This window comes from Ranitomeya variabilis, chromosome 5 (assembly GCF_051348905.1).
Source record: "Ranitomeya variabilis isolate aRanVar5 chromosome 5, aRanVar5.hap1, whole genome shotgun sequence".
Classification (NCBI taxonomy): domain Eukaryota; kingdom Metazoa; phylum Chordata; class Amphibia; order Anura; family Dendrobatidae; genus Ranitomeya; species Ranitomeya variabilis.
Window position 1 is genome coordinate 216,286,386 of NC_135236.1, and position 21,530 is coordinate 216,307,915.

At 44.0% G+C, this 21,530-nt stretch overlaps 1 long non-coding RNA gene across 1 annotated transcript in view; it reads left to right on the forward strand.

The window, feature by feature from the left end:
* The first annotated feature begins 488 nt into the window (after positions 1-488).
* The window catches only part of LOC143773550 (uncharacterized), a 351,613-nt gene continuing 330,571 nt past the window's right edge, over positions 489-21,530 (forward strand). The window contains exon 1 of the long non-coding RNA XR_013215226.1: positions 489-716. This is a non-coding gene — a long non-coding RNA (uncharacterized LOC143773550). The remainder of the gene's footprint in view (positions 717-21,530) is intronic.

Consider the following 21,530-nt stretch of genomic DNA (forward strand, 5'->3'; position numbering starts at 1 on the left):
TATAACTGGTTCTGCGCTAAAGGGATGCAGAATAAGGAAAGATGAGAAATAAACTGTTGTGCCAGTGCAGGCCCAATCCACATCGGGCCCCTAGATGGACACTACAATGAAAAATGTGGTGAGGCTGCACAGACGGTGTGCGTATTGGGTTGCTCTGCAGGACACAAGTTATGATGTGCCCCGTATGATCAGAGGAGTAGAGGTGAGCACAAAACTAAAACAGCAAATATTAACCCCCAAAAATGAACTATTATGCTATTGCAGGCATAGTCCCCATCAAGAATCTGTGCAGGCACTATAGTCAGGGAATATAGTGGGACTGTAAAATATGAAATCGTATGCGTAGTGGGCTGTCCTGGGAACCCTGATGAAGAAGGATGCACCTCCTTCGAAAAGCGTCGATCTCCTTTCTGGTCTCTGTGCCGCCCCGTAGCAGGTGGGACTTCACACGCTGTGCCTCGCGCCAGCAACTTGCTTTCTTGCTCATATCCAGGGACGCCACCAGCCGGGGCTTTCCCTGGCTCTGCATAGCTTCTCTGTTGTGCCGCTGTGCGGCGGTTGACTACTTTTGCCTGCCTGCTCCCTTGACTGCACTCCTGCACGCCAAACCTCTCACCGCATCATCAGAACGGACTTCTTCTCGGCACACCACGCTGTCCTCCTACCTTAACCAGGACGGACTTCATCTCACTCATCTCAGCGGTTATCCTAGCTTGGTGAGTCTCGGCTCATTGGGGCACTAATTACTATAACTGTTTTTATTGTTTCATGCTCGCCCCCACTTCCCTGACCAATCGGGGCACAATACAACTTGTGTCCTGCAGGACAGCCCACTACGCATACGATTTCATATTTTACAGTCCCACTATATTCCCTGACTATAGTGCCTGCACAGATTCTTGATGGGGACTATGCCTGCAATAGCATAATAGTTCATTTTTTGGGGGTAATATTTGCTGTTTTAGTTTTGTGCTCACCTCCACTCCTCTGATCATACGGGGCACATCATAACTTGTGTCCTGCAGAGCAACCCAATACGCACACCGTCTGTGCAGCCTCACCACATTTTTCATTGTAGTGTCCATCTAGGGGCCCGATGTGGATTGGGCCTGCACTGGCACAACAGTTTATTTCTCATCTTTCCTTATTCTGCATCCCTTTAGCGCGGAACCAGTTATATCTACATTTATTAAAATCCAAAGTTTGTTAGAAAAAAAAATTGTGCCATTTTCCGATACCCGTAACATCTCAATTTTTCATGATCTTGGGTTGGGAAAAGGTTTATTTTTTGCACGCAGAGCTGATGTTTTTAATGATACCATTTTGGTTCAGATATGATCTTTTGATCGCCTCTTAATGCATTTTAATGCAATGTTGTGGCGACCAAAAAACGTAATTCTAGCGTTTTGACTTTTTCTCTCATTACGCCGTTTAGCAATTGGGTTCTTTTTTTAAATTGATAGATTGGGTGATTCTAAACTCGGTGATACCAAATATCTGTATGTTTGACTTTTTTTATTGTTTTATTTTGAGTGGGGCGATTTGAACTTTAATATTTTTTCATTTTTTTATATTTTTTAAAACATTTTTTTTATTTTTGGCATGCTTCAATAGTCTCCATGGGAGACTAGAAACTGCTATAACCTGATCACCTCTGCTACCCACAGGCAATGATCAGATCACCTGCGGGCATCTGGTTGTCATGCCGACCCAACGGTGACCCGTGATCACGAGATGAGGTCACCGATGGGCAGGATTTCTGGCACGCTTGCCGGAAGTGCACGTTAAACGCTGCTGCCAGAGTTTGACAGCGCCATTTAACTAGTTAACAGCCATGGGTGGATGGCTATTCCACCCACGGCTGTTAGGGGCACATGTCAGCTGTTCAAAACAGCTGACAGATGCTGGGAAAGATGTGGGCTGAGTGCCAGAGCCCACATCAAAGGGAGGGACATGACATGTGCCTTACATGTACGGCACATGACATGAAGTGGTTATAGAAAAGGAGACATCCAACCTTTCACACTAATCATATGAGTTTCAGCTCCTCTACCCTGATCTATCAGATTGCATTTCCAATGATTCTTATACTGATCACTGCAATGGCACCAGCCCATACAAATCAACTTAGGCCACGTTCCCACAGTCAGTATTAGGCTGCGGTCACACTTGCTTGTGCAATGCGAGAAACTTGCACGAGTCTCCCGCATCAATACCCGGCACTGCCACCGGCACTCGGAACCGAAGGGTGTGGCTGCATGTATTTCTATGCAGTGTGACCCCGGCCTTAGTTAGCGCTTTGGACACAGCACATGTCCGCTCTGTCCAAAGCGCTGCAGGCTTTTGAACGCAGGTGATTCCGCATGTGATCATTAAACTGTGCAGAATCACCGCGCCCAATGCATTGGACAGGTGATATTTATATGGAAAGACTGAGCGTCTCTGCAAGATCAATAGACATGCTGCAGTCTAGAAAGATGCGCCGCATGTCCATCTCCGCAGGGAAGCCAGAGGCGTCCGTGCACGCATAGTGGAGATGGGATTTCTTGAACTGGCCCCCCTAGGCTAAAAACATCAGCTCTCAGCCACCCCTGAAAAGGCACATCTCTAAGTATAAAAAACTGTATAAAAAACACACACCTTGAAAAAAGTCCTTTAATTTAAATAATGACACAGACTCCTGTAGTAAATCTTAATTAAACCACACATTTACGACCTCGCCCATTCCACCGACACCATTGTCTTCTGCAATATTCCTCACCTTTCAGCAGGGAAGATGATAATCCATTTATCCCATGATGGGTCTAGCTTTGCTACATCCAGATGGTAGGCTGCATGGTTGCATGATGAGACCATACAGCTTGCCATCCAGCAGGGACACTGAGCAGCATTTGCTTCTGCAGCCTAGTGTCTCCTTCTGAACTCCTATTACCTAATCCTATAATCAACCAAGAGCATAATGCCCCATAGACATTCATGACATAAACAAGTTCATATGAAACATGTACATTTTATTCACATAAATACAAAACAAAAGGTAAAACAGTCCAGTAGTACCAATGATGAGGAAAAGGTAGATGACTAGAAGACACCAACCACATGGAGACACACATAATACATATGTAAGGGTGCCAACACAAGCAGCATATGAAGTAAATGTTTACTTAAAAAGGGCAAAAAATAATGCAACCACTAATGGGGTAGAGGAGGATGCTATGAACTTAGGCTAAATAGCCAGTAACTCATAAACATTGCTCTACCATATCCCTTTTAAATCCACCCATATTGCAATATGCCCGTAAAGTGCAAGTTAAGCTAAGCGGCATGCCACATGTTATGCTTGCCCATGTGTGTAGTCTCCTACTAGAGGTGTCAAACAAATAGCCTATTACCTGTCTGATGTCACCACGAGCGTGAGAAAGTTCTCCTGCTTGCTGTGCGATCAGAAAGGTCCTGGTAGTTCACAGCCAATGAACTCACTTCACCTATGTGACGTTAGCGCGAGCACGGTGGGAAATTTTCACTCAGAATGGGTGAAGTCATAAGTATGGTTTATTTAACATTTATTAAAGGAGTCTGTGTCATTTTTTCAATTAAAGGACTTTTGTCTGTGTGTTTTATATGATATGACTGGGGCTAGTAATGGGCGCATCTTATTGATGCCTCTTCATTATTAACCTCAGGGCTTGATGTCACCTGATGATACAAAGGTGACATCAATCCCCCCAATGATCACTCCATTTTCCACCACTACAGGGCAAGTGGGAAGAAGGAGGCTAAGAGCCAGAATTGTCACATCTTAGAGATGTGCCTTTTTTGGGGTGGCTGAAAGCTGATGTTTTTAGCCTGGGAGGGGCCAGCGCACAGCTGTCTGCATCACCTTTGCTGGTAATTAATTGTAGTGGGACCCTACGTCATTTTTTTTAGGGTCCCCATTTTAATAGCCAGTGAAGGCTAAATATACAGTTGTGAGCTGATATTAATAGCCTGGGAAGCTCCGTGGGTTTTACCCCCATCCCAGGCTGTAAACATCGGCCCCAGCTGGCCCCTTTTTCTCTGCTGGTTAAAAAGATTACGTGGGAGCCCACGCCATTTTTTCAGAAAAACAATCTTTTATTAATTAAATACTTATACATTAAGCTGCACACACATTGTACTAGTTGTATATGTCACTGATATCTGTATATCTATCTATTCTATGTGTATTTACTGTACGTAATCCATCTATTCTATCCTGTCGGCTCCTGTTGTGATTTTACAGTTTGTGGCTGCTGAATTGCCTGCTTTTCTTCTATCTATATATCTATCTAATATAAACATATATTATATATATATATATATATATATATATATATATATATATATATATATATACTTCATTTTGTATTTTAAGGGGATTGTCCAGTTATCCCCTATGATGACAGGTGTTGGTGTACAGAGCAGGATCAGAAGTTTAGATAACTTCCTACTCCAACATCAGGGTCCAGGGCGCCCTCAAAAAGCCAATCGCTCAGGTGTCAAAAGAAAAAAAATATTCTGGCTCTTGGAAGAAGGAAAGAAAAAAAACAAGACAATCACATGGGAGGAAAAGCGTTAAAGGCAATATACTTAAATATCAACAGAAAAGTAAGTTACACAGCCTAATAATATGCTTAATTATCCAAGGAGGTGTTTCCCCAGTTAGCCATCTCTCCTACTGTGTGCGAAGGGGACATGACATCTCTGCCATGGCCAATGAATAGAGAAGGGAATTAATTTAGCAATTGAAATGGAAATGCTCTTTTGTGAATCACAAGCCGGAAGTGATGTTACCAGGACCTCAGATCAGACTAATAACTAGGGATTAGGCCATATCAGTTGTATAACTTATTACTGTTATAAGTTACTAGGTTTAGCACATTTCAGTATAATTAATTTTAAGTAGGATATGAAATAATCAAAAATTCTAGTAGTGGTTCAAGACTGATTTAAGGTTTCTCGGTTAGAACCTTCTCAGCTAACACAGCAAATAATTGTTTTCAAAAACACATTATCTATGATCAATCCCTTTAAGTTTCTTTTTCTGCATTATTGCCTCCTCTGGTTATTGCAATTCCAAAGCTGCTTGTTAAGCAATGTGGTTTTAAATAATGCATAGAGCTGATCTGTCCCATATTAAAGTTAAATAAAAAGCAATGTATTACTTTGATTTACAGATTTTCATACATCAGTTATGCTAAACTGACTTTCCATGTTGAACTTGCAGTTCACTGTTATTAAAAAACAGCATATATTTACAGCGAATAAATATTCATTTCTCATTTATGCAGAGTGCGTTTCTTTTTATGAATCAGTTATTGACTATATGAACGAAGTCATATCAGTGTTAAACATACAGACAAATCCTATCACAGAGCTAGTGTTAATAAAGCAGACAGCCAATGCATAAATACTGCAGAGAATCCACAAATTGCCTAGGAGATTTTGATTGATGATCATCACGCATAGGCAGAAGAAATGAAACCTGCTAGGATTCTTCAACACCATCCTTCCCATGGCATTGTCACTTGGGTATTGTCAGGCCTTGACAAGCTAAGATCTATTCGCATGCACAGATTGTGTATTGATAAATCTTGTATGTCTGCATATCTCAGCTTCCTATGATTCAGAAGGCAAATATTCCACAATCAATGAAGAATGACAGACGAGCAAGATGAGCTCCACGCAAAAGTAATAATGCATGCACTATCGATTCCAATGGCATGATACACAATGAAAACATTACATCCTGTGGGAAATACACGACAATTGTCAGGAATTTGCATTCTCTACAATTGTGGCAAAAGCCCCAGATTACAAATTACACAACATAGTTTGCTGAACACTTTGGCGTGCTTAGCTGATTGTCATGTATCATGTATGGATAAAACCTGCATACAAAGTTAAATGACTTAGCAAGTAGATTGCATTACTACTAGTAGACACATTGGCTAAAATGCAAGGAAAATCACTAATTTCATATGGATTAGCCAACCACGTAATGTATATGGGACCGTCAAACTCTTTTGGGGGAGAGAAAGTTATTTTTGCTTTGCATGCAAATTAACAGCTGCACAATGGTTTTTAGCTCTCCCCATAGACAGCACATGAGCGATAGGTCAAGCCAAGCATTGATATGTATGGGGCAGTTGGGAGAGATAATTGTTGGCTGACAGTTCTCTACAGTATATAGGCACCATAAGTTACAGCTTGCATTATAGACTTGTAAACAGTTGATGCTCTTCTTACTGAAAAAAAATCACGGAGAAAAAAGCAGAGATGATTACCTGCTGACGCCTCCAAACAAATGCACTAGCAGGGCGCATCGGACCCGATTAATGATGGCAAAAACACAGGTGCAAAAAATACCGATGAAACAACCACTTTCAATCCAGTGTTGGCTGTTTGGCATTAGTGCACAAAAAGATAAGAGATAATAGTCTGTATGTGACATTGTTCACACAGGCAATGCCTCAATACGTAAGCTGGCGACCCGCGTCAATACTGGATTGAAAGTGGTTGTTTCATCGGTATTTTTTTCTGGAGGATTTTTAAGTCCTCTTTTTGTGTCTGTGAACTTTTACTCAATGTTTAGTGTTAGGACTGGCAAAATGTAAGGACCCTTGATGCGGGTTGCCAGCTTACGTATTGAGGCCCAAATATAAACTAATACCTTACATACACTGATATGTGTTTTTTGGTTTTTTTTTTGTACTTTATCTTGCAGGCGCAGTCGGACCAAGATGGCTCTGTAAACTGTAGGCCTTCACACAGCATGCATTTTGTAGCACTGGGCGGCCCGCCTGTATGTGCTTTAGTAATAGGCTGTAAACCAGATGCTCTGCATTGCCTGTGTGAACAATGCCACATACAGACTATTATCGCTTATCTTTTTGAGCACTAATGCCAAACAGCCAATACTGGATTGAAAGTGGTTGTTTCATCGGTATTATTTGCACCTGTGTTTTTGCCATCATTAATCGGGTCCGATGCGCCCTGCTAGTGCATTTGTTTGGAGGCTTCAGCAGGTAATCATCTCTGCTTTTTTCTCTGTGATTTTTTTAATATTCTGGAGGAGTTTTGAAGGCCCACTGTCACCCCCCTCCAGCCATTATAAACTAAAAGAGCCACCTTGTGCAGCAGTAATGCTGCATTCTAACAAGGTGGCTCTTTTAGTTTTAGGTTCAAGCATACCCCAAATAAAACGTTTTTATACTTAGCCACAATTCCTGTTTCTAGCCAGGTAGGCGGGTCCTCACTCCCCAGCTTGGCCAGCTCCTCTGCCGTCACTCACATCTTCCTGCGCTTTCGGCGCCGCCCCCTCAGCGCTGTTATCGTTTCAAATCTGGCGCCTGCGCTGTGTACTGGTGTCCTGCGCAGACGCAGTAAGCTCTGGCCGTCTGATGTAATGGCTGATACCAGAGAACAAAAGACATCCACAGAACACCAGGATGGATCTGCTGCACAGCAAATAGCTGTAGGACCTGCGATGATGTCACTGCCATGTGATTAGGGCAATCACATGGCAGTGACGTCATCGCAGGTCCTACAGCTATTTGCTGTGCAGCAGATCCATCCTGGTGTTCTGTGGATGTCTTTTGTTCTCTGGTATCAGCCATTGCATCAGACGGCCAGAGCTTACTGCGTCTGCGCAGGACACCAGTACACAGCGCAAGCGCCGGATTTGAAACGATAACAGCGCCGAGGGGGCGGCGCCGAAAGCGCAGGAAGATGTGAGTGACGGCAGAGGAGCTGGCCAAGCTGGGGAGTGAGGACCCGCCTACCTGGCTAGAGACAGGAATTGTGGCTAAGTATAAAAACGTTTTATTTGGGGTATGCTTGAACCTAAAACTAAAAGAGCCACCTTGTTAGAATGCAGCATTACTGCTGCACAAGGTGGCTCTTTTAGTTTATAACGGCTGGAGGGGGGTGACAGTGGCTCTTTAAGTCCTCTTTTTGTGTCTGTGTTCTTCTTACTGACCATTAAAGAAAATCTGTCAGCACATTTTTATTATGTAATCTGAGAGCACTATAATGTAGGAGCAGAGACTCTGATTACAGTGATATGTCTCTTACTGGGCTCTTTGATGTCAGATTACATAGTAATATCCTCCTGACAAATTCCCTTTAACATATCACCAACAAGTTAGTTATCCAAATAGAGCGGTCTAATGTAATTTTGCATTTCCACTCAGGTTTACCCATAATTTCCTGCAGCTAGGACATTTTACAATTTGCGTATCTTGTATATTGGTATTTGCCTTTTTGCTGCTGCATCACACTGTTGACTCATGTTCAGTTTATCACTATGATCTATTAGTATACCCAAGATTTTTCACATATGCTGATGCTTAGCCCTATTCCTCCCATTCTGTATATGCTTTTTTCAGTTTTATTGCCCAGTTGCAGTACTTTGCATTTTTCCTTGTTAAAAACCATTATGTTCGTTGCTGCCCACTGCTCCAGTTTATTTATATCTTTTTGAATCCTTTCTCTCTTCTCTAGTATTAGCTATCCCTCCTAGCTTTGTGTCATCGGCAAATTTAATTAGCGTACCCTCAATTTCTTCATCTAAATAATTGAAAAAGATGTTGAACAATACAGGGCCCAGGACAGAACCCTGTGGTACCCCACTTGAGACATTCTTCCAACTGGATGTGCAGCCATTTATGACCACTATTTGGGTCCGATCACTAAGCCAGTTATGAATCCACCTAACAGTTGACTTGTCCATTTTATACTTGGTCATTTTTTCAATAGGGATGGTGTGAGATACTTTGTCAAATGCTTTGTTGAAGTCAAGATATACTATATCTACAGCATTTCCCTGATCCACCCAGTCAGTGATTCTGTCATAGAAGGAAATTAAATTAGTCTGACATGAATTATTAGTTACAAACCCATGCTGACTCTGGTTAATCACTTCATTCTAATCCAGGTACTTACATACATGTTCAAAGATCTTTCCAGGTATGGAAGTCAAACTCACCAGCCTATAGTTCCCTGGGTCCACCTTCTTCCCCTTTTTGAAGATAGGAACAACATTTGCTCTTCTCCAGTCTTCTGGGACTTCTGTTCTCCCAGAATTTTCAAAGATTATGGAGAGTGGTTCAAAAATTTCTCCTGCTATCTCCTTGAGTACTCTGGTGTGTAATTCATCTGGACCTGGAGACTTGAATTCATTTATGTTAGCTATGTGTTTCCTCACTATCTTTCTGTTTATGGATATCCTGGATTCTTCTATTCCTTTAATTTGTACAGCTGAGTTATTTTCCATCCCCAAAGTCATTCAGTAAGGCTCTCTCTTCTGTAAGCTTTTATGGTCAGCAGGGTCCTCTCTCTCCTATAGAGTGTAAGGTCTTATTGTCAGTGGGGAATTCTCTCTCTTTCCTTCTACTCTACCTCACATGTATTTTCTGAGCAATTAAAAGATTTCCAGTATTTAGATTCACTAGAATTTATTCACTGCAAATCTATTTTTTTGAAGGGAAATTCAGCAAAGCCAGTGAATTTGAATTTCAAAAGATCCGCTCATCTCTTCAGTCTTCTTGGGTAGAAGTATAGTAGCATGGGACATTTTGAATAGTCAATCCTTGCCCACTCTTGTTTTCACTCAAAATCTGGCAGATTGCAAAAGCATTTCCTGTGTTGAACCTTCTTCAAGTCAACTCACAAATTTGCAATTGGATTTAGGTCTGGGCCCTGTCTGAGCCATTCCAAACCTGTGATCTTCTTTTGGCGGAGCCATTCTTTTAGTGATTTAGAGGTATGCTTAGGGTCATGCTTATGCTGAAAGGTGAAACTTCTCTTTATCTTCTACTTTTTAGCAGAGGCCTGAAGATTTTGTTGCAAAATTGACTGATATTTGAAGCTACTCATAATTCCCTCCCACTAAACTACAGCCACAGTTCCACACCAAAGCATAATGCTGCCTCCACCATGCTGTGGGAATGGTGTTTTTTTGGTGATGAGCAGTGTTGGCTTTACACCAAACATACCTTTGGAATTATAGCCGAACAGTTCAACCTTAGTCTCATCAGACCACACTACATTTTCCCACATGTTTTCAGCAGAATTGATGTAGGTTTTGACAGAACATAGCCTGGCTGGGAAGTTTTACTTTGAAAGAAAAGGCTTCCATCTTGCAACCTTAGCCCACAGGCCAGACATATGAAGAATTCAGGAGATCGTTGTTACATGCAGTACATAACCAGTACTTGACAGAAATTCCTGCAACTCATTTAATGTTGCTGTAGGCCTCTTGGCAGCCCCCTGCATCATTTTTTTTCTTTTATTTTCATCAATTTTTGAGAGACATCCAGTTCTTAGTGATGTCACTGTTGTGCAAAAGTTAAACTACGTTTTTATGACCATCTCCACAATGTTTCATGGATCATGGTACATCTAATGCTTTGAAAACAATTTTGTACCCTTCTTCTGGCAACTTTCGACAATGAGATCCCTTTGTGTTGCGTTGTAAGCTGTTTACCGACCATGGCTTTTGCTGTAAAATACAACTGAGAAAATTCTACTAGAACAGTATATTTTATATGGGATTAATAATAATCACTATAAATGATAACAACTGTGTATTGACTACTATATAACATGAGTTTAAATGCGATTGGCTAATTCGTAACGTAACACACCCTCATGCTCAATTTTAAGAGGGTGTTAACACTTCTGCAACAACATTATTTTAGTTTTGTTATTTTGATTTTCCCCATTTATATGATTTCAGATTGTTTCTCAATTGAATTAAAAAAGTTCTGAAATGATGCTTGGTATGATTTTTTTACGTGACAAAAACTTGGCATATTAACAAGGCTGTGCAGACTATCTATATCCAGTATTTACGCACATATATTTATACCACACAATGAAATACAGAATTTATGGGGACGAGACGAGCAATGACTGAGTCTTTAAAAGGTGGTGTCCTGAACTTTTTCAAAATTTGACTATAAAGCACAAGGTAGTATATGCAATATAGGCCATGCTATATCATATGTTAGGACATTTTTAATTAAGTTCTTTTAGCTTATTTGCGTTTATTAACATATATTTAAAGAAGAAAAGAGCAGAAATTAAAAAAATAGAACTACATTTTTCTCTGTCCTGCAGTCACTATTTCATGATGTGGTCAATTTAACATTCTCAAACTGGTGAAAGGTCCTCATTAAGCAGGAGATGATTTTACCGATTTACTCATTCATAGACAAACAGGCTTATAGCTAGAAAATATTTGATAAATTGCTATTATTTACCAAATGGTTGTGAAAATGAAAGTCGTTTTTAATGCCTGTCGATAAAGAGATTTAAATCTTTAATGATGTGACTCAGCTCTGTATGTATTTGGAATTCCTTCAGAGACTATAATAGATAACATATTTTATCCTGGGAATTAAGATTAATATGACTACTTTATATGTTTTATTGATAACTGATGTAGTGATATTTACAATGAAACTGCTTTATTTATCTATTAAAATATAAATCTCAAATAGCAAGAAGACAAGTGTGTGAAAAATAAACTTGCAAGTAATTCATAAGAACTTTAAGACTGGAATCATACATGCAGGTTTTAATGCAACTTTTGATATCATTTTGGATGCAGTTTTTTTTAGGCTATCCATATGGATACAGACAGGAGGAGTAGAATAAAGGAAAGCCTAATACAGTGGGGCAAAAAAGTATTTAGTCAGTCAGCAATAGTGCAAGTTCCACCACTTAAAAAGATGAGAGGCGTCTGTAATTTACATCATAGTTAGACCTCAACTATGGGAGACAAACTGAGAAATAAAAATCCAGAAAATCACATTGTCTGTTTTTTTATCATTTTATTTGCATATTATGGTGGAAAATAAGTATTTGGTCAGAAACAAACAATCAAGATTTCTGGCTCTCACAGACCTGTAACTTCTTCTTTAAGAGTCTCCTCTTTCCTCCACTCATTACCTGTAGTAATGGCACCTGTTTAAACTTGTTATCAGTATAAAAAGACACCTGTGCACACCCTCAAACAGTCTGACTCCAAACTCCACTATGGTGAAGACTAGGGTTGAGCGACTTTCATTTTTTTAAGATCGAGTCGGGTTTTGTGAAACCCGACTTTGTCCAGAGTCGAGTCGAGTGCAGTCGGCCGATTATCGCTAAAAGTCGGGGATCGACCGAAACACGAAACCCAATGCAAGTCAATGGGGAAGCATAGTCGGCAGTGAGTGGAGGCCAGGAAAACACCTACAATGCCCATTTTAATGCCAAAAACATCCATTCTTGTTTCTGAAGCTTGTCAATCTTAATTAACTTTATAATAATAGTTGTTCAATGGAACTTGGGGGTCATTTGGCAAATTTGTGGGGGGTAGGGCTGGTTCAAGGTTTTAGTGGGCCCAGGAATCGTGGACTACGTCACGGCGGTGGAGCAGGGAGAGGAAAGTATTTCAACGTTGCAAGTGCTGTGATCCTGAGCAAGCAGGGGGGCACACTTGTTCACATTGGCACTGGCACAGGGCCCCTCAAAGTACAGCGGTGTGTTTGCACGGCGGGGGCGCCTCCCACCAGCAGCGACACTTTTGCGTACTCTGAGGGGCCCTGTGCCAGTGACGTCGCCAACGAGTATGCCCCCCCCACCTGATGAAGGAACCTGCACTTTCATCTGCACCTTCCTCTTTGTCCCTGTGTAAGGTGGTATAACATGCGGGAAGGGGAACCTTACTTTCAGCAGGGTCAGATTCTGGCTGTGTAGAGTGCAAGGGGAATGTAGTGGTCTAGGTCAATGTACCAGCAGACTCATCTAGCAGTGGCTGGGCAATGGGCAGGATGAGGAGGAAACAGATATAGGGCCAAAGAATAAAGTAGGCTAAATGCAGTTCAAAATTGGTAACAGGACAGGACTAAACAGGCGGCATTGCTTTGTTCAGTGGAGTAGCAAACCCAGGAGCAGCAGACACTGTTTTAAGGGCCCAACCACACTAGTAGGCCAAATGCAGTTTAATATCTGATACTATAGGCCCAAAGCCAGAAGGTTGAAGCTCAGCTTTATTCAGTTGAGGGCAAACACCAGGGAGGGGCAGACACCGTTAGTAGGCCCTAACCACCAATTTTTAAAATAACAGCACTTAATGAGAGCCAGAAGGTTGAAGCTCAGCTTTATTCAGTTGAGGAAAAACACCAGGCAGGGGCAGACACCGTTAGTAGGCCGTAACCAAAGTTGAAGGCCAAATGCAGTTTAATATCTAATACTATAGGCCCAAAGCCAGAAGGTTGAAGCTCAGCTTTATTCAGTTGAGGGCAAACACCAGGGAGGGGCAGACACCGTTAGTAGGCCGTAACCAAAGTTGAAGGCCAAATGCAGTTTAATATCTGATACTATAGGCCCAAAGCCAGAAGGTTGAAGCTCAGCTTTATTCAGTTGAGGACAAACACCAGGGAGGGGCAGACACCGTTAGTAGGCCCTAACCACCAATTTTTAAAAACACAGCACTTAATGAGAGCCAGAAGGATGAAGCTCAGCTTTATTCAGTTGAGGACAAACAATAGGCAGGGGCAGACACCGTTAGTAGGCCGTAACCAAAGTTGAAGGCCAAATGCAGTTTAATATCTGATACTATAGGCCCAAAGCCAGAAGGTTGAAGCTCAGCTTTATTCAGTTGAGGAAAAACACCAGGGAGGGGCAGACACCGTTAGTAGGCCCTAACCACCAATTTTTGAAAACACAGCACTTAATGAGAGCCAGAAGGATGAAGCTCAGCTTTATTCAGTTGAGGACAAACACCAGGCAGGGGCAGACACCGTTAGTAGGCCGTAACCAAAGTTGAAGGCCAAATGCAGTTTAATATCTGATACTATAGGCCCAAAGCCAGAAGGTTGAAGCTCAGCTTTATTCAGTTGAGGGCAAACACCAGGGAGGGGCAGACACCGTTAGTAGGCCCTAACCACCAATTTTTAAAATAACAGCACTTAATGAGAGCCAGAAGGTTGAAGCTCAGCTTTATTCAGTTGAGGAAAAACACCAGGCAGGGGCAGACACCGTTAGTAGGCCGTAACCAAAGTTGAAGGCCAAATGCAGTTTAATTTCTGATACTATAGGCCGAAAGCCAGAAGGTTGAAGCTCAGCTTTATTCAGTTGAGGAAAAACACCAGGGAGGGGCAGACACCGTTAGTAGGCCGTAACCAAAGTTGAAGGCCAAATGCAGTTTAATATCTGATACTATAGGCCCAAAGCCAGAAGGTTGAAGCTCAGCTTTATTCAGTTGAGGGCAAACACCAGGGAGGGGCAAACACCGTTAGTAGGCCCTAACCACCAATTTTTAAAATAACAGCACTTAATGAGAGCCAGAAGGTTGAAGCTCAGCTTTATTCAGTTGAGGAAAAACACCAGGCAGGGGCAGACACCGTTAGTAGGCCGTAACCAAAGTTGAAGGCCAAATGCAGTTTAATTTCTGATACTATAGGCCGAAAGCCAGAAGGTTGAAGCTCAGCTTTATTCAGTTGAGGAAAAACACCAGGGAGGGGCAGACACCGTTAGTAGGCCGTAACCAAAGTTGAAGGCCAAATGCAGTTTAATATCTGATACTATAGGCCGAAAGCCAGAAGGTGGAAGCTCCGATTTAGACAGTGGAGGACAATTTGAATTAGGGACTGCAGACAGACTTAGTAGGCTGTCCCCTGTGGACCATGCATCCAACACATTAACCCATTGCGCCGTAATGGACACGTAATCTTCCGTGGCCATGCCTACAGGTCCATGCGTCTGTTGTCAGGTTCACCTTTGTACTCACAGATTGCCAGAGTGCATGGACAATGCGGTCTTTTACATGCTGGTGGAGGGTTGGGATGGCTTTTCTCGCAAAAGAAGTGTCGACTGGTTAGCTTGTAGCGTGGTACAGCGTAGTCCATCATGGCCTTATTAATAGTAAATAAAATATATAACTAGGCTCTATGAACTTTTAAATAGGTTCCAGGGGTACACGGGTAGCATTGGTGTGGTCAGTGGAGGAGTATTGCAAGTAGGGGCCGCAGACAGGCTCACAAAGGCCTAAAATAACAAACAGTAGGCAGTCATGGCAGTTTTACATCGGTTACATGGATACACAGGCAGGCACTCCAGGCAGCATTGTGGTCAGTGGAGGAGTATTGCAAGTAGGGGCCGCAGACAGGCTCACAAAGGCCTAAAATAACAAACAGTAGGCAGTCATGGCAGTTTTACATCGGTTACATGGATACACAGGCAGGCAGCATTGTGGTCAGTGGAGGAGTATTGCAAGTAGGGGCCGCAGACAGGCTCACAAAGGCCTAAAATAACAAACAGTAGGCAGTCATGGCAGTTTTACATCGGTTACATGGATACACAGGCAGGCAGCATTGTGGTCAGTGGAGGAGTATTGCAAGTAGGGGCCGCAGACAGGCTCACAAAGGCCTAAAATAACAAACAGTAGGCAGTCATGGCAGTTTTACATCGGTTACATGGATACACAGGCAGGCACTCCAGGCAGCATTGTGGTCAGTGGAGGAGTATTGCAAGTAGGGGCCGCAGACAGGCGATCAAAGGCCTAAAATAACAAACAATAGGCTCATGGCAGTTTTATATCGGTTACATGGATGCACAGGCAGGCAGCATTGTGGTCAGTGGAGGAGTAATGCAAGTAGGGACGGCAGACAGGCTATCAAAGGCCTAAAATAACAAACAATAGGCTCATGGCAGTTTTATATCGGTTACATGGATGCACAGGCAGGCAGCATTGTGGTCAGTGGAGGAGTAATGCAAGTAGGGACGGCAGACAGGCTATCAAAGGCCTAAAATAACAAACAATAGGCTCATGGCAGTTTTACATCGGTTACATGGATGCACAGGCAGGCAGCATTGTGGTCAGTGGAGGAGTAATGCAAGTAGGGACCGCAGACAGGCTATCAAAGGCCTAAAATAACAAACAATAGGCTCATGGCAGTTTTACATCGGTTACATGGATGCACAGGCAGGCAGCATTGTGGTCAGTGGAGGAGTATTGCAAGTAGGGGCCGCAGACAGGCTCACAAAGGCCTAAAATAACAAACAGTAGGCAGTCATGGCAGTTTTACATCGGTTACATGGATACACAGGCAGGCACTCCAGGCAGCATTGTGGTCAGTGGAGGAGTATTGCAAGTAGGGGCCGCAGACAGGCTATCAAAGGCCTAAAATAACAAACAATAGGCTCATGGCAGTTTTATATCGGTTACATGGATGCACAGGCAGGCAGCATTGTGGTCAGTGGAGGAGTAATGCAAGTAGGGACCGCAGACAGGCTATCAAAGGCCTAAAATAACAAACAATAGGCTCATGGCAGTTTTATATCGGTTACATGGATGCACAGGCAGGCAGCATTGTGGTCAGTGGAGGAGTAATGCAAGTAAGGACGGCAGACAGGCTATCAAAGGCCTAAAATAACAAACAGTAGGCTCATGGCAGTTTTACATCGGTTACATGGATGCACAGGCAGGCAGCATTGTGGTCAGTGGAGGAGTAATGCAAGTAGGGACCGCAGACAGGCTATCAAAGGCCTAAAATAACAAACAATAGGCTCATGGCAGTTTTACATCGGTTACATGGATACACAGGCAGGCAGCATTGTGGTCAGTGGAGGAGTAATGCAAGTAGGGACCGCAGACAGGCTATCAAAGGCCTAAAATAACAAACAATAGGCTCATGGCAGTTTTACATCGGTTACATGGATGCACAGGCAGGCAGCATTGTGGTCAGTGGAGGAGTAATGCAAGTAGGGATGGCAGACAGGCTATCAAAGGCCTAAAATAACAAACAATAGGCTCATGGCAGTTTTACATCGGTTACATGGATACACAGGCAGGCAGCATTGTGGTCAGTGGAGGAGTAATGCAAGTAGGGACCGCAGACAGGCTATCAAAGGCCTAAAATAACAAACAATAGGCTCATGGCAGTTTTACATCGGTTACATGGATACACAGGCAGGCAGCATTGTGGTCAGTGGAGGAGTATTGCAAGGAGTGTCTGACACAGTTAGTACTCCAAAAAAATAAATAGATGTTAATGTCTCGCAAAACAACTATAAGTAAAAAAAGGGTGGCATGCTTAGGTACAGGGGTGGGCTCATCTGCAGAGTTTATGACAAAGTAATTTGGTAGTAAATTAGTATTTACTGGTGTCAATATAGGACACTGACCCAGACTACTTTAACTAGCATCATAGATGCAAACAAACTGGTATTGTTTGTCAGTGCCAGGCATTGAATGATGTCAGTGCATAGACTAAACATTGGTGGAGCTGTGCGAGATAATTTTGCACGTGGTAGAGCACAGTTTGAGCTGGGGGGGAACTCTCTTGTGGCCGGCGGTACCGCCCCAGGGCCCCTCATGTTACAACGGTGTGTCTGACGTTGGGTGCGCACCACCACCGCCAGAGACACTACATTGTACTATGAGGGACCCAGTGGCAATGCCGTCGACCAAAAGCGTGCACACCCGCCTCTTCAGACAATCAGCACTGTAACGGGTGCTTGCGCCAAGTGGTGAGGCAACGGCCCCGTGGGGGGATTTTTCCCATTGGGGGAGGTGTAAACATGTCGTATTCTGGACAAACAGCTGCTGCAAATTAACAGATTGGAACACTCAGTAAGACCAGTCCACAAGCAAGACCTTTTTATAGGAAAGCTAGGTGTCAGCCGGGAAAGGTGGGGCAAAATAATTTGAAATCCAGGAGTGGTTCATTTTAATGAAGGTGAGATCATCCACATTTTGGGTAGCCAGACGAGTCCTTTTTTCGGTTAATATTGAACCAGCAGCACTGAATACTCTTTCTGATAGCACACTAGCTGCTGGGCAAGCAAGCTCCTGCAACGCATATTCTGCCAATTCAGGCCAGGTGTCTAATTTTGATGCCCAGTAATCAAATGGAAATGACGGTTGAGGGAGAACATCGATAAGGGAAGAAAAATAGTTAGTAACCATACTGGACAAATGTTGTCTCCTGTCACTTTGAATAGATGCTGCAGTACCTGTCCTGTCTGCGGTCATTGCGAAATCACTCCACAACCTGGTCAGAAAACCCCTCTGTCCAACGCCACTTCTGATCTGTGCACCTCTAACACCTCTGCCATGTAGCCCCCTGCAGCTTGTGTGAGAACCATCACCGGCGCTGTGTGCTGGGAATGCCTGAATCAAACGGTCTACAAGAGTAGCTTGTTTGGTTGCTAAGATTTGTTCGAGGTTCTCATGTGGCATAATATTTTGCAATTTGCCTTTATAGCGAGGGTCAAGGATGCAGGCCAACCAGTAATCGTCATCGCTCATCATTTTAGTAATGCGTGGGTCCTTTTTGAGGATACGTAAGGCATAATCCGCCATGTGGGCCAAAGTTCCTGTTGGCAAATCTGCGGTTGTGCTGGTTTGAGGGGCAGTTACAGGCAAATCTACGTCACTTGTCTCCCTTAAAAAAACAGAACCCGGCCTTGCAACGCCACTAATTTCTGTTGGCCCAGGAGAAGCTTCCTCATTAAAAAAGTGCTCATCCCCATCATCCTCCTCGTCCTCCTCTTCCTCTTCGCCCGCTACCGCGTCCTCTACACGGCCCTGACCAGACAATGGCAGACTGTCATCAAGGCTTTCCTCTTCCTCGGCTGCAGACGCCTGCTCCTTTATGTGCGTCAAACTTTGCATCAGCAGACGCATTAGGGGGATGCTCATGCTTATTATGGCGTTGTCTGCACTAACCAGCTGTGTGCATTCCTCAAAACACTGAAGGACTTGACACAGGTCTTGTAGCTTCGACCACTGCACACCTGACAACTCCATGTCTGCCATCCAACTGCCTGCCCGTGTATGTGTATCCTCCCACAAAAACATAACAGCACGCCTCTGTTCGCACAGTCTCTGAAGCATGTGCAGTGTGGAGTTCCACCTTGTTGAAATGTTGATGATTAGGCAATGCTGGGGAAGGTTCAAAGACCGCTGATAGTTCTGCATACGGCTGGAGTGTACGGGCGAACGGCGGATATGCGAGCAAAGTCTGCGCACTTTGAGGAGCAGGTCGGGTAACCCCAGGTAACTTTTCAGGAAGCACTGCACCACCAGGTTTAAGGTGTGAGCCAGGCAAGGAATTTGTTTCAGTTGGGAAAGGGCTATGGCAGCCATGAAATTCCTTCCGTTATCACTCAACCTTGCCTGCCTCAAGATGTACAGTGCCCAGCCATGACTGAGTTTCATTCTGCAAGAACTCTGACAGAACTTCCGCGGTGTGTCTGTTGTCGCCCAAACACTTCAATGCCAATACAGCCTGCTGACGCTTGCCACTAGCTGTCCCATAATGGCACACCTGGTGTGCAACAGTGGCAGCTGTGGATGGAGTGGATGTGCGACTGCGGTGTGTGGACGAGCTCTCGCTTCTGCATGAGGAGGAGGAAGAGGAGGAGGGGGGCGAACACCTACAGCCAACTCTTTCCTTGACCGTGGACTAGGCAAAACTGTCCCAATATTGCTGTCCCCTGTGGACCCTGCATCCACCACATTCACCCAGTGTGCCGTGATGGACACGTAACATCCCTGGCCATGCCTACTGGTCCAGGCATCTGTTGTCAGGTGCACCTTTGTAGTCACAGACTGCCTGAGTGCATGGACGATGCGGTCTTTAACATGCTGTTGGAGGGCTGGGATGGCTTTTCTAGAAAAGAAGTGTCGACTGGGTAGCTCGTAGCGTGGTACAGCGTAGTCCATCAGCGCTTTGAAAGCTTCGCTTTCAACTAACCGGTAGGGCATCATCTCTAATGAGATTAGTCTAGCAATGTGGGCGTTCAAACCCTGTGTACGCGGATGCGAGGATGAGTACTTCCTTTTCCTAACAAGAGTCTCATGTAGGGTGAGCTGGACTGGAGAGCTGGAGATCGTGGAACTAGCGGTGGTGCCGGTGGACATGGGTGACTGAGAGAGGGTTGGAGATGGTATTCTTGCCGGTGCCCTACATGCAGTGTTTCCTACTACTAACCTGGTGATTCCCTGACTGCTTTGGCCTGGCGACGAAAGCTGCACAGATACTGCAGGTGGTGTGGGAAATGGTCGGCTTACAGGGAGGGAAGGGATGTAGCGTTGCTGACTAGCTTCATTGGCCGAGGGTGCTGCAACCTTTAGGGACGTTTGGTAGTTAGTCCAGGCTTGCAAATGCATGGTGGATAAATGTCTATGCATGCAACTTGTATTTAGACTTTTAAGATTCTGACCTCTGCTTAAGGTTGTTGAACATTTTTGACAGATGACTTTGCGCTGATCATTTGGATGTTGTTTAAAAAAATGCCAGACTGCACTCTTTCTACTATCGGATACCTTTTCAGGCATTGCAGACTGAGCTTCTTTAACCGGATGGCCACGCTGTCCTCCAACTGGTTTTGGTTTTGCCACACGTTTTTGGCCAGATACGGGCCCGGTAGATGGAACCTGTTGTGATGTTGATGCCTGCTGCGGCTCCTCCTCCTCCGCTTCAGAACTACTGCCGCCTGCACCCTGTTCCCCCAATGGCTGCCAATCGGGGTCCACAACTGGGTCATCTATGACCTCCTCTTCTATGTCGTGTGCGATTTCGTCTGTGTCACCGTGTAAGCCGGTGGTATAGCGTCCGTGACGGGGCACCATAGTCTCCGCTGGGTTTGATTCTGCCTCAGTACACTGCGAGGGCAATGTTCTGGTCTGAGTCAAAGGAACAGCATAGTAATCTGGCTGTGGCTGTGCATCTGTGCACTCCATGTCCGATTCAACTTCTAATAGACATGGCCTGTTAACTGTTTCACTGTCTAACCCAGGAACGGTATGTGTAAAGAGCTCCATGGAGTAACCCGTTGTGTCTCCTGACGCATCCTTCTCTCTTGTTCTGGGTGAAGAAGACAAGGAAGCGACTTGTCCCTGACCGGGAGCATCCACTGACGATGCACTGCTCTGACATTTGGCACTTTCCGAGGAGGAGGCGAAAGAGCTAGAGGCAGAGTCAGCAATGAAAGCCAATACTTGTTCCTGCTGTTCCGGCTTCAAAAGTGGTTTTCCTACTCCCAGAAAAGAGAGCGTTCGAGGCCTTGTGTAGCCAGACAACGAACCTGGCTCAACAACTCAAGACTTAGGTGCTGTACTGCTTTTACCATGACCACCTGATGCTCCACCACCACTACCATCATTACCAGCTGACAATGACCGCCCACGGCCACGACCTTTTCCACTAGACTTCCTCATTGCTTGCAAAACGTAACCAAAGTAACACTATTTGTTACTGTAAAACAACTTATAAGGTGAACTCAAACTTCTGTAGGATTTATATATACCTTTATAGGTGCCTGACACTGAAAGGAAAATCAGGCCCAATGTTACACACTAGGTTTTCTGTGGCCCAATAATTTGAGACAGATGGCACACACAGGCCCAGCACTCAAGCAGAAATGCCAATCTTAATCTCCCAATATTTTTTTTTTTTTTCTGGGAGAATTTACCCTAAAAAAAAAAAAAAGGCCCAGTATTACACAGTGTT